The sequence below is a fragment of the Dermacentor variabilis genome, chromosome 4 (genome assembly GCF_050947875.1).
Source record: "Dermacentor variabilis isolate Ectoservices chromosome 4, ASM5094787v1, whole genome shotgun sequence".
In the NCBI taxonomy this organism is placed as follows: Eukaryota; Metazoa; Arthropoda; class Arachnida; order Ixodida; family Ixodidae; genus Dermacentor; species Dermacentor variabilis.
Window position 1 is genome coordinate 122,089,758 of NC_134571.1, and position 9,414 is coordinate 122,099,171.

Consider the following 9,414-nt stretch of genomic DNA (forward strand, 5'->3'; position numbering starts at 1 on the left):
AGATGATTGAGGAGTCGGTTTCGCAGAACCATTAGGCAATATTTGAATAATTAATCTAACGGGAAGCATGCCTCCGTGATTTCGCCTAGCTGCACGGAAAGACACGAAACCGCGCGGTCACGCAGATTACGAAACGAGACGCAGAGACGCCGCGCGACTCTACAATGCTCGTTATCGCTGACACGACAGCCGAATTAAGCCTAGTTTGCACTTTAGATCGCGCGCTTCTCCATTTCCCGTTGTTCTCAGAATATGTTTCTTTCGGCGTGCCTACACGCATGACTCCGTGGGACGGTGTCGCGTCAACGAGGATGCTCCGTGGTGCGAAACGCTACCGCTCCCCAGGGGCGTATCACGCGACCATACGACGAGCAGCTCGATTCATTAGCGGAGCGCGTGCCGTACGAACTGCGCTGCACCTGCATACGCAAAGGACAAAGAAACGCGGGAGCAAACACAACACGAACGCGCAGGGATGACCAAGGAGAGATAGAGGGAAACCGCGCGAGAGATAAAAGAAGAAAAAGAACGAGGGCAGAAAGTGGGAGAAGGGTGCAGCGATAGTAGGCAAGAGGAGGAATAGCGGGTCGGGTTGGTCGTCGTGGAAACCACGAACAACATATATAGGCGCACTCTTCCCTTCGCTTCCCTTCGCGTTTCCCTTTCTCTCCCCTCATTCACCCCTTATTATCCCTTTCGTTTTGCTTCTCTTTGTATTTTCCTTCGCTCCCGACATGCTTCCCTCGATCGCAACTTTTTTTTTTCTTTCTCCCTCGCTGTCGTTCGCTGCGCGATCCGGTTTCCCCGGCGCTTTCGTCTTTATTTCATTGCGTTTCCCCGTTTCCCCTGCCTACCCCCGCCCCCCTTCCTTTTATTTCTGTATTCCTTTTCTCGTCCGCTGTTCTTGCGGGTAGCGGCGGCGGTGGCGGCGTTGCCTATCGACAAGAGGGACGAGCCCCTCCCCGAAGTTTTTCTTTCACCTGGACATCTCGGCACGTACGGCGTTGATGGACGCACCGCAACACGCTCGAGGCGAGCGTTAATGACGAGCCACTCCCGCGGAGGACAACATCATCAGTGCAGATCTCACAGCTTTGCGTCCAAGCCGCATTGTGCGGAGTCATGCACGTAGCATACGCGCAGTTAATCAAGTCGCGAAAAGCGTCTGTTTGTTTTCGCCTTCCTACGATAACTCCGAACGCATACCGGTCGATGTTCTTCGACGGGCCTACCGAGAAGTTCCAAGTGTAGTGGCGTATAGTCACGTCAAAACATGACTCCGCTGTAACGCTGCGGGGAGAGTTGCGTCGATGGCCCGTTCCTGAAAGGAGGCCGCCGCTTAATTGTAACTCGCGGATCTTCCACAAGCCGGGATGAAAGAGGACGTCAGAACTAACAACCGGAGGGAGCACATCTAGAGCGAATCGGATCGGTGCGGCGCACGATCAAGAACTTTCTGGAATCCACTGTGCAGTGATGTCACTAGAGCGGACGTGTCGGATTTGGCGGAAACCGCGACTAACGCGCGTCGTGCTGGCAGCGGCGACTTCAACGCTTCGTGATTCACCGATGCTCGCGAAAGGGAGGCGTTCTGTGGATGTTCACGAACAGCGGATGCAGTAACGCTCAGTCACTGAAGATGCGGGACGCTTCGGACGCGTCGCCGCGACTACTGGATGCACTGTCGAGCACGCTAAGGTGAGTCCCAACAAACATGGCCACGTGTATATATATAATAGAAGAGTACACGGCGCGGTTTTGTTGCATACGGATCTCACGATGGTTTTCTTACGCTCAGCCCTTTCTGCGTTTTCCTAGCGGGAATAGAAGCAGGGGCTTGACATGGCTCCGTGTAATGAAATGATTCCTTTTGAACGATTGTACCTTTTCTTAGCATTCAGTGCTTGCGACCGGCTGATCCTGGCATTATAGCGCTCACCGTATGAGCGGAGAGCCGGTCGGGCCAGTAACGAAGAGGGAAATGGAAAAAAAAAAAGAATTCGGATAGAATGATAGAATCGTTACACCATCCCGGTTTCGACTGAGATGTACATAGCGGCGAGAAGGGTTCCAATGGCTAAAAAATTTCGCTTCTAAAGTACTAGCAATGACAGGCCTGCAGTGGAGAAAATGCTTTCCGCTTTCTTCGTGTAACGGAGTGCCGATCTGCTACAAGTTTCCAGGGTGACGCGGAGATTGCAAGCTCCCAGCAAGAAAAATGAATGAGCAATGTTGAACTTATGCGGCCTCGAGCTTTAAGCATAAGCTGACAGTTAGTACGCGTAACGACAACGAAATTGCATCGCTGATTATTATTATTATTTTTTTGCGTGTTTGTGTTCTCGACATCTGTTCCCTTACAACACGTAAGATGCGTGGCTACACTTCCTTCCGTCATAATCGTCAAAAGCAGAATATATTTAACATATAAGAAAAGAGACAGTTGACTTCACTGATCAATTTCGGCTGTGAATTCATTCACTGCAACAGCAGCAAGTATTCTCGCACATCAAACTCCCCAATCTTGTTTTTGCTTGCCTGCTTTTTCTTCAGACGTATAATTGCGTTCGCATACTACGGGGGAATGGACAAGGAGCCAAATTATAGAGGTTCGTCGGTAAAGGGTTGGGGGTACTACACGGTATAGTAGAGGACTGTATCATCGACAGTGCCAGGCATTGTTTTTCTTCCTGTGTTTTCAAGAGAAACGAATAACATAATTTACAGACTTCCAAAGTTAGACACGAGTTTTGTTTTTTTATAACCGTGCATGACCATAACAGTCAGACGGCTTAACGAAGCTAACTTGGCCAATCGCTTGAGTATGCAGCTTGGTGGGCATTCGCAAAGTGCGTGCTAACATGCATGCGTGTGTGTGCGTGTTGAGGTAAGGCTGCACAAGCGGGGACTGACATTGCCAAGTAAGAGTGTTTCCGAAGTAAATACTACATTTGAAGGCACACGCACAGAACATATGTAGTTATGTGGCGTGACATGTAATTATATGTATGCATGCCTACCTGCAAAGCTAAAAAAAAAAAAGAACCATAGGGGGGACGGGGGACGCAGGGGATGGGACGGAACGGATTACGACAACAATGAAAAAAAAAAAGTTGCTCCAATTTTCGTTGACCATAGCAACGTCTGAAACAGCTCTGGATGACTGCCAGTGCAGTTATTAGGTCTCCCCGTGCTCGTACTGTGACCGAAGAGTCCACACGTGTACTTAAGGCACGCGTATTGTAGCCCCGTTGCGGTCTCTCATACGTGTTTATCCAACGAGCTAGGTGGGCGAAAGAAAGGTTCAAATCACCAGGACAACGTTAGCAACAGCTTTGAATGGCTGCCAGTACAGTTATTAGACCTGTCGTCGCTCATACTGTGTGCGGAGACTGCGCGTGCGTGCGTGCATACCAGGAACGCATACTACGTATCGTAACGGTGGCCCCTTTCGACTACTAATATGCTTCACTGCATTACAGTCTTGTAATGTGACAAAGCGTATCTACGCGTACCGCCCATTCTGCAACGCATATTAGACCTTTGCCTGACGCGCACTCCTCAACGCATATCTCCGCCTGAAGCCCACTGAGGTAACCCTACACTACCTGCACATAAATGGCTTCGATTTAAATCGGCTAGATACTTCGGCTAGATACTTAGGTTACGACAGTTACGATGCTTGCTTCATTACGCTTCGTTTTAATATAAAGTGAGAGTCTGCCGGGATCCGGTAGTTGAACAGGCACTTCTAGGTTGAGGACACACGTACGAAAAAAAAAAATTATCACCGCCGTAGCACTCCGCACAGATGGTTAACCAGCGAAGCTGAAACGTGTGGCTCCGGTGTTTATCACTGGGTTAATCCCGATGGTTCATTAAACCAAGGCTCGGTAGGCTGCCGGTTCCTCGGTATGCAGTTGCTGCTTGCGCTCGACTGCACGAGCCTGTTCTTGTGCCCGGGCTTCAGCATCGGCACGGGATAGAGGAGCTCGTTCCAGGTTCTGCTCGCGGCGTTGCTGATCGAAAGCTGCCTGTTCCTCAAGAGTACGTATGACGCGTGGCCTACCCATTTTGGAGCTGGAGAGAATGACGTCACTACTGGCGCCGCCAACCGCGCGCCCTTCTTTTTCTTTTTTTTTTTGCGCATGCGCATGGGGTTGCGCCGGAGGAGTTTTCGACGTACAGGCGACAGACGGACGGAAATGGGTTAGCGATATACAGCTTGGCTGTAAAAAATGATGCTTCGTCTTCTTTTCGTACGTGCGTCCTCAACATATATATGTATACAAGTGCCTATATCTATATATATATATATATATATATATATATATATATATATATATATATATATAAAGTTGGCGAGGCAGTTGGAATAGTTTTTGAGAGATTTATGATAATCACCGTACAATCGGTAGGATTGATGGAAATTCGAGTCTCCCGGAGAAATCAGGAGAGTTGGCACGCATGTTAAGTACACACAGTTGAATTATTTAGTCCACTCGTGTGCAAAACTGCAAAATTCTTTCTCTGCCTGTTTCTTACACTTTTTCAGTACTTTTATTTGTTTACAAGACAGTGCACGTTCGTACATGTTCTTTCACGTTCTTGTATTTTCTTTTGTGGATTCCTGAACCATGTGTGCCAAACTTTTCATATTGTTTGACTCTGCTGAATGATTATCGGTTCTTATCACACTATTATTTGTTATCTGTCATGCGACGAAGGGTACGGGCGATGCTTACAAACGTGCCAACATGTCCCGTACAACCATACAGATAAAGAAAAACATATAACAGAAAAAGTACGTCGCGACACTCCGCATATTGCTTTCAGCATAAAACTTGTCAAATTTTGTGGAAAGCGAATGATCGAGGGAATGCGTTCGTTGCACCGAGCTTCACCCTTCGCCAGCTGCCGGTTAGGCTGAAGACCACCAATCATCGCTGCAACTAAATAAAACGGGAATAGAGCTGTTCTTAAAATTGGTGATAGCTGCCGAACCAGTAAAAGAGAGCGTTAGACAACATCGTTCATTATACGCAAACGAATAAGGGCTAAATGTCGTTTTGTCCAGCCCGGATTCACTGTACATTACGTCGTCTCCGAGTCTCAATGGCATGAAAGAGACCTAAAGTGTAAACCTTGAGCATCTATCTGCATGGCTAACGCAACTAATGCAAACCCTGTACGAGAATACACTGGAACAAACTCCTGTTCGGCCAACAAGTTACAAAAGCTAAGTGCAACGGGCTTCGACCCAAAGAAAGCCTTCCAGTCTTGAGCGAACGCGTGCTCTGTCCATGGGACAGTGATCGAAAGCACGTCAGCCAGGTTTTCTTTCATTCATTGTGTTTATTCGCACGAAATGCTCTGAAAGCCGTTCACTGCACTGTTAAAAGGCGATGGGTGGGCAATTCTTATTTTGCCTGTTACTGCAACAGTCGTTAGTGCTCCGACTTGCATAATAACTATCGCGATCTATATCCGGGTATGCCACTGGTCGCGTGACAAGAAGAAAAAAAAATCGTAAAGGACACAGCTGTCCATTACGACAAACGTCTACAGGTAGTCAATGTTGTGTTCGATACTTAAAAAATAGAACATGTTAAGAAATAGTTAATCGATTCAAGTTGGAAAGGAGGCTTTTAGAAACTTCGGGCGCAGATTTTTCATGTTCTTTACAGAGGCTGCACTGAAAAAACGTTAGTGTAACAGCCGTTGAAATGCGCAAATGCATGTATCGGAATCGATTTGAAAGACTCTGAATCGATTTGATAGAATATTTTAGAATAACGTATTAATATTAATGAAGCCTTGTTTCTTGATCAATGACAACGACGCTCCAGCCTATCGAAGAACACAACGCCCAGTGGCACAGCCGACAAGCCTATGTGCAGCGTTATAAATGCGTGGCCGCGCTGTTAAACTTTGAGCCATTTTACAATATTGGATGACTAAACAGACGAATACGCAGAGCTATTGCCGAGTGCATCCCGTATATGGAGTCAATCGACGAGTACAATGCGATCCCACCACTTATGCATAAAGGTAACGCGAACGCACGTGAATCAAGCACCATCGCGAAGGAGTAACAATGAAAAGTCAGCGCACATGAGCTGCTATATACAGGGTGTTTCTTTAAAAAATGCGAATAGTATTATTTGCCTACTTCGGCCGCTCTAAGCCTACATATCTATCTATCTGGCTTCTTACCCTGGCCCAGTGGGCCAAGTTGTCTATTTACTTGGGCCACTAAGTTTGTGCTCCTGGTCGTGATACCATTGTGGCCGTTCCATCGTCGTCATTCCAGCTTCGGGATTTTACTCTCGTCATGCCGTTGTCGTCACGCCTCCCACTCCGACCTAGTGGCCGAGGGAGAGAGAAGTCATAAGGAAAAGGCAAGGGCGTTAATCAGGCTGAGCCTGGTAGTCTACCCTGCACTGGGGAATGGGGAAAGGGGATTGAAAAAGGAGAAGGAAAGCAGAAGTTCACAGTTTGCACTGTTAAACACACAAACATTCATCGCTCAGTCAGTGGTCGAGTTATCTAATAGCTTGGGCCACTAAGTATGGGCTCGTGGTCATGACACCGCCGTCGACGTTGTATCATCGTCATTTATGTTCTGTCATCTGACTCTCGTCATGCCGTCGTAGTCACGTCGTCATCATCATGCATTCGTTGTCGGACCACCGTCGTGATGTCATCATGGCCATTCAATCGTCATCATCTCGTGAATTGTCGATTCTCGTCATGCTGACGTCGTCACAACTTCTACTCCGACTCAGTGGTCTAAGTTGTCCATTAGCTTGGACCACTAGGTATGTGTTCGTGATAAAGTCGTGCACGTTCCATCGTCGTTGTTCTAGCTTTGACTTCCGACTCTGTCGTGCCGTCGTTATTACGCTATCGTCGTCACGCAGTCGTCGTCATGTCGTCGTTTTATCATTTTCAACACTTCAGTAACGACATGTCATCATGGTCACACCGCCTTCGTCCTTCCTACAACGTCAATCTTATTCGTCATTGTATTGTAATTACACGTACTGTCATCATTCAACCATGATTATGCCACCTTTGTCATGCCGGCATCGTCAGGCAGTCGCTATCAAGCATCCGTTGTCAGACCGCCATCGTCATGCCGTCTTCGTCACGCCTTCGTCGTCACTGCCGCTTCGTTATCCAAATCTGGTCATGCCGTCGTCGTCAGGCAGGTTTCCTGATAAACACATATTCACGCCCTTGTCATCATACGCTCGTTGTCATCCCATTGTCCTTATGCCGTTGTCATACTACCATTGTCATACAGTCGTCGTCATGCATTCTTTGTCATACATTGGGATGCCGTCGCGGTCCTTCCGTCGTCATCGTTGTAACTTTGATATTCAACTCTTGTTAACCAGTCGCCGTGAGCCATCGTCGCCACACAGTCGTCTTCGTACACTTGTCGTACCATCGTCGTGACGCTGCCATCGTCTTTCCTTCAGGAACGTAATCCCATTGTCGCCCTGCCGTTCTCCTTATACCACCTTCGTCTATCCGTCGATGTCCTTCACTATTCGTCATTCTGCCGTGATCATGACGGCGTCATTCAATCGTGATTACCATCTTCGTTGTTGCGTCGTCGTCAGACTGACGCTATCATGTATTTTCTGTTGTCATACTGTCGGGATCATGCCATTGTCGTCATTCCAGCTTCTTCCATCCGGTTGTAGGCATATCGTCGTCGTCACGCCATCTTCGTCTTACAGTCATCGTCACATCACTGTCATAATGTCGTCGTCGCCGCGTTGTAGTCATTTTACCATCGTCATAGTTTAAAAATCGACATCTCATTGTCGTTATCCCATCCCGTCATTGTCGTCGTCCTGCCCGTATATACAAAAAGGTCACTCGCTATAGAATTGTTCTTAAGAACAACTTTGAGCCAATTCTGATGCTGGACGTATTATTAGCGAAGGCGGCCACCCAATAGGAAGGAGCGCGAACGAAAGCTCCTACGCTGTAGAATTGCTCGTAAGAGCGAATTCCAGAACTTACGAACGAAAGGCTTTGCGAATTTGGGCTCTCTGCCTTTGGCCGGATGCTTTTGCTAATAATATGTCCGGCATCAGGATTGCCTGGAATTCGCTCTTACGAACAATTCCACAGCGTAAGAGCTTTTCATCAATACTTGCCCAGTTCAGATTGATGCTCATGATCAGATGTCAAACGCACAGATGTCATGCGGACAACGCCGATGTGTGATCCTTGTCGGCGAAAAAAAAGAAAGAATGCAACTAATTTAGAAAATATACTGAACTACCAGAAGTTGCCACGCGCTTCATCTGCAGCCTTTCTTCTCACGCATAAATACATTTAGATGTACCTTTTATCATAGAACAATTGACCTTTGGTATTTGTTACCTGCTAATGTGCGTTCTCTTACCATAAACGATTATTTCTGCAGGCGATTCTACCACGCCGTGTTCCGTTATCTCGTGTATTTACATTTGTGTTGATGGTCTCTCTCCGCCAATCTTCTATTGCACGCAATCCTGCTATAGCCCTTGCAGGAATGCAGTACGTGAAATAAATAAATAACTAAAATAAGCTATTAGTAACCACACACATCAATTGCAGCGTGCGCATCTTGCGCGAGACGGTCTTGATCCGATTACACCCTTCGTTTCGCTTGCGTACTTTGTCCCCAGCTTTGTGGAAGGCATCGACATCTTTCACTTCTTAACTGGCTTATTTCTGGATGCCACGGATACTAGCGGGCATGGTCCCCCAATAAAGGTTATGCTTGCATAGCATACAAAACTGGGTCCGTATTCACACACACAAAAAGAGTAATTGCGGTAGAGAGAGAGAGGGATAGAGAAAGAGGTAGAATTGTTTGAAAGAGCATCTGTCAGGCAATCATAATGTCGAACGCATTATTAGCAGAACCGGCCAGTCGACGGCGAGAAGCACTTACGAAAGAAAAGGTTTTGTTAGTTCGCTGAGTTTCCACGAGTAATGGTGCTAAACTGGCCCGCCGTACGCCTAATTTGTATAGCGGCACGGTGAATGCAGTGATAATGAGAACATCATAAACGCTTGTGGCATACAAAGTAATTCCACATTCATTCATTTTGTTAGTTCTTTGAAAGCTGTGGCTTGAATTTGTGTGACAATGCTCTACATGATGAGCAAAAGGCGAACAAGGTGAATGCAGGAGCCAACGTTAAAGTGGATTTGTCTTCTTCAAGGCCTTGAAGAAGACAAGTCCACTTGTCGAAACGTTGGCTCCTGCATTCACCTTGTTCACGTATTGCTCATCGTCTTGAATTTCCATTTCCCGCATTCCCCGTGTTTTCCCTGGAATGCTCTACATCGTAACATATGATATCCTGTTGTAGTGTTCCACGAACAGGGAACTACGAACTG

The 9,414-nt window shown here is 47.1% G+C and overlaps 1 protein-coding gene across 1 annotated transcript in view; it reads left to right on the plus strand.

Moving 5' to 3' along the window:
- The first annotated feature begins 1,391 nt into the window (after positions 1–1,391).
- LOC142579697 (uncharacterized) overlaps positions 1,392–9,414 on the plus strand; it is a 113,840-nt gene continuing 105,817 nt past the window's right edge. Inside the window, exon 1 of the mRNA XM_075690171.1 lies at positions 1,392–1,698. The gene's annotated coding sequence lies outside the window, so the exon portion shown is untranslated. The remainder of the gene's footprint in view (positions 1,699–9,414) is intronic.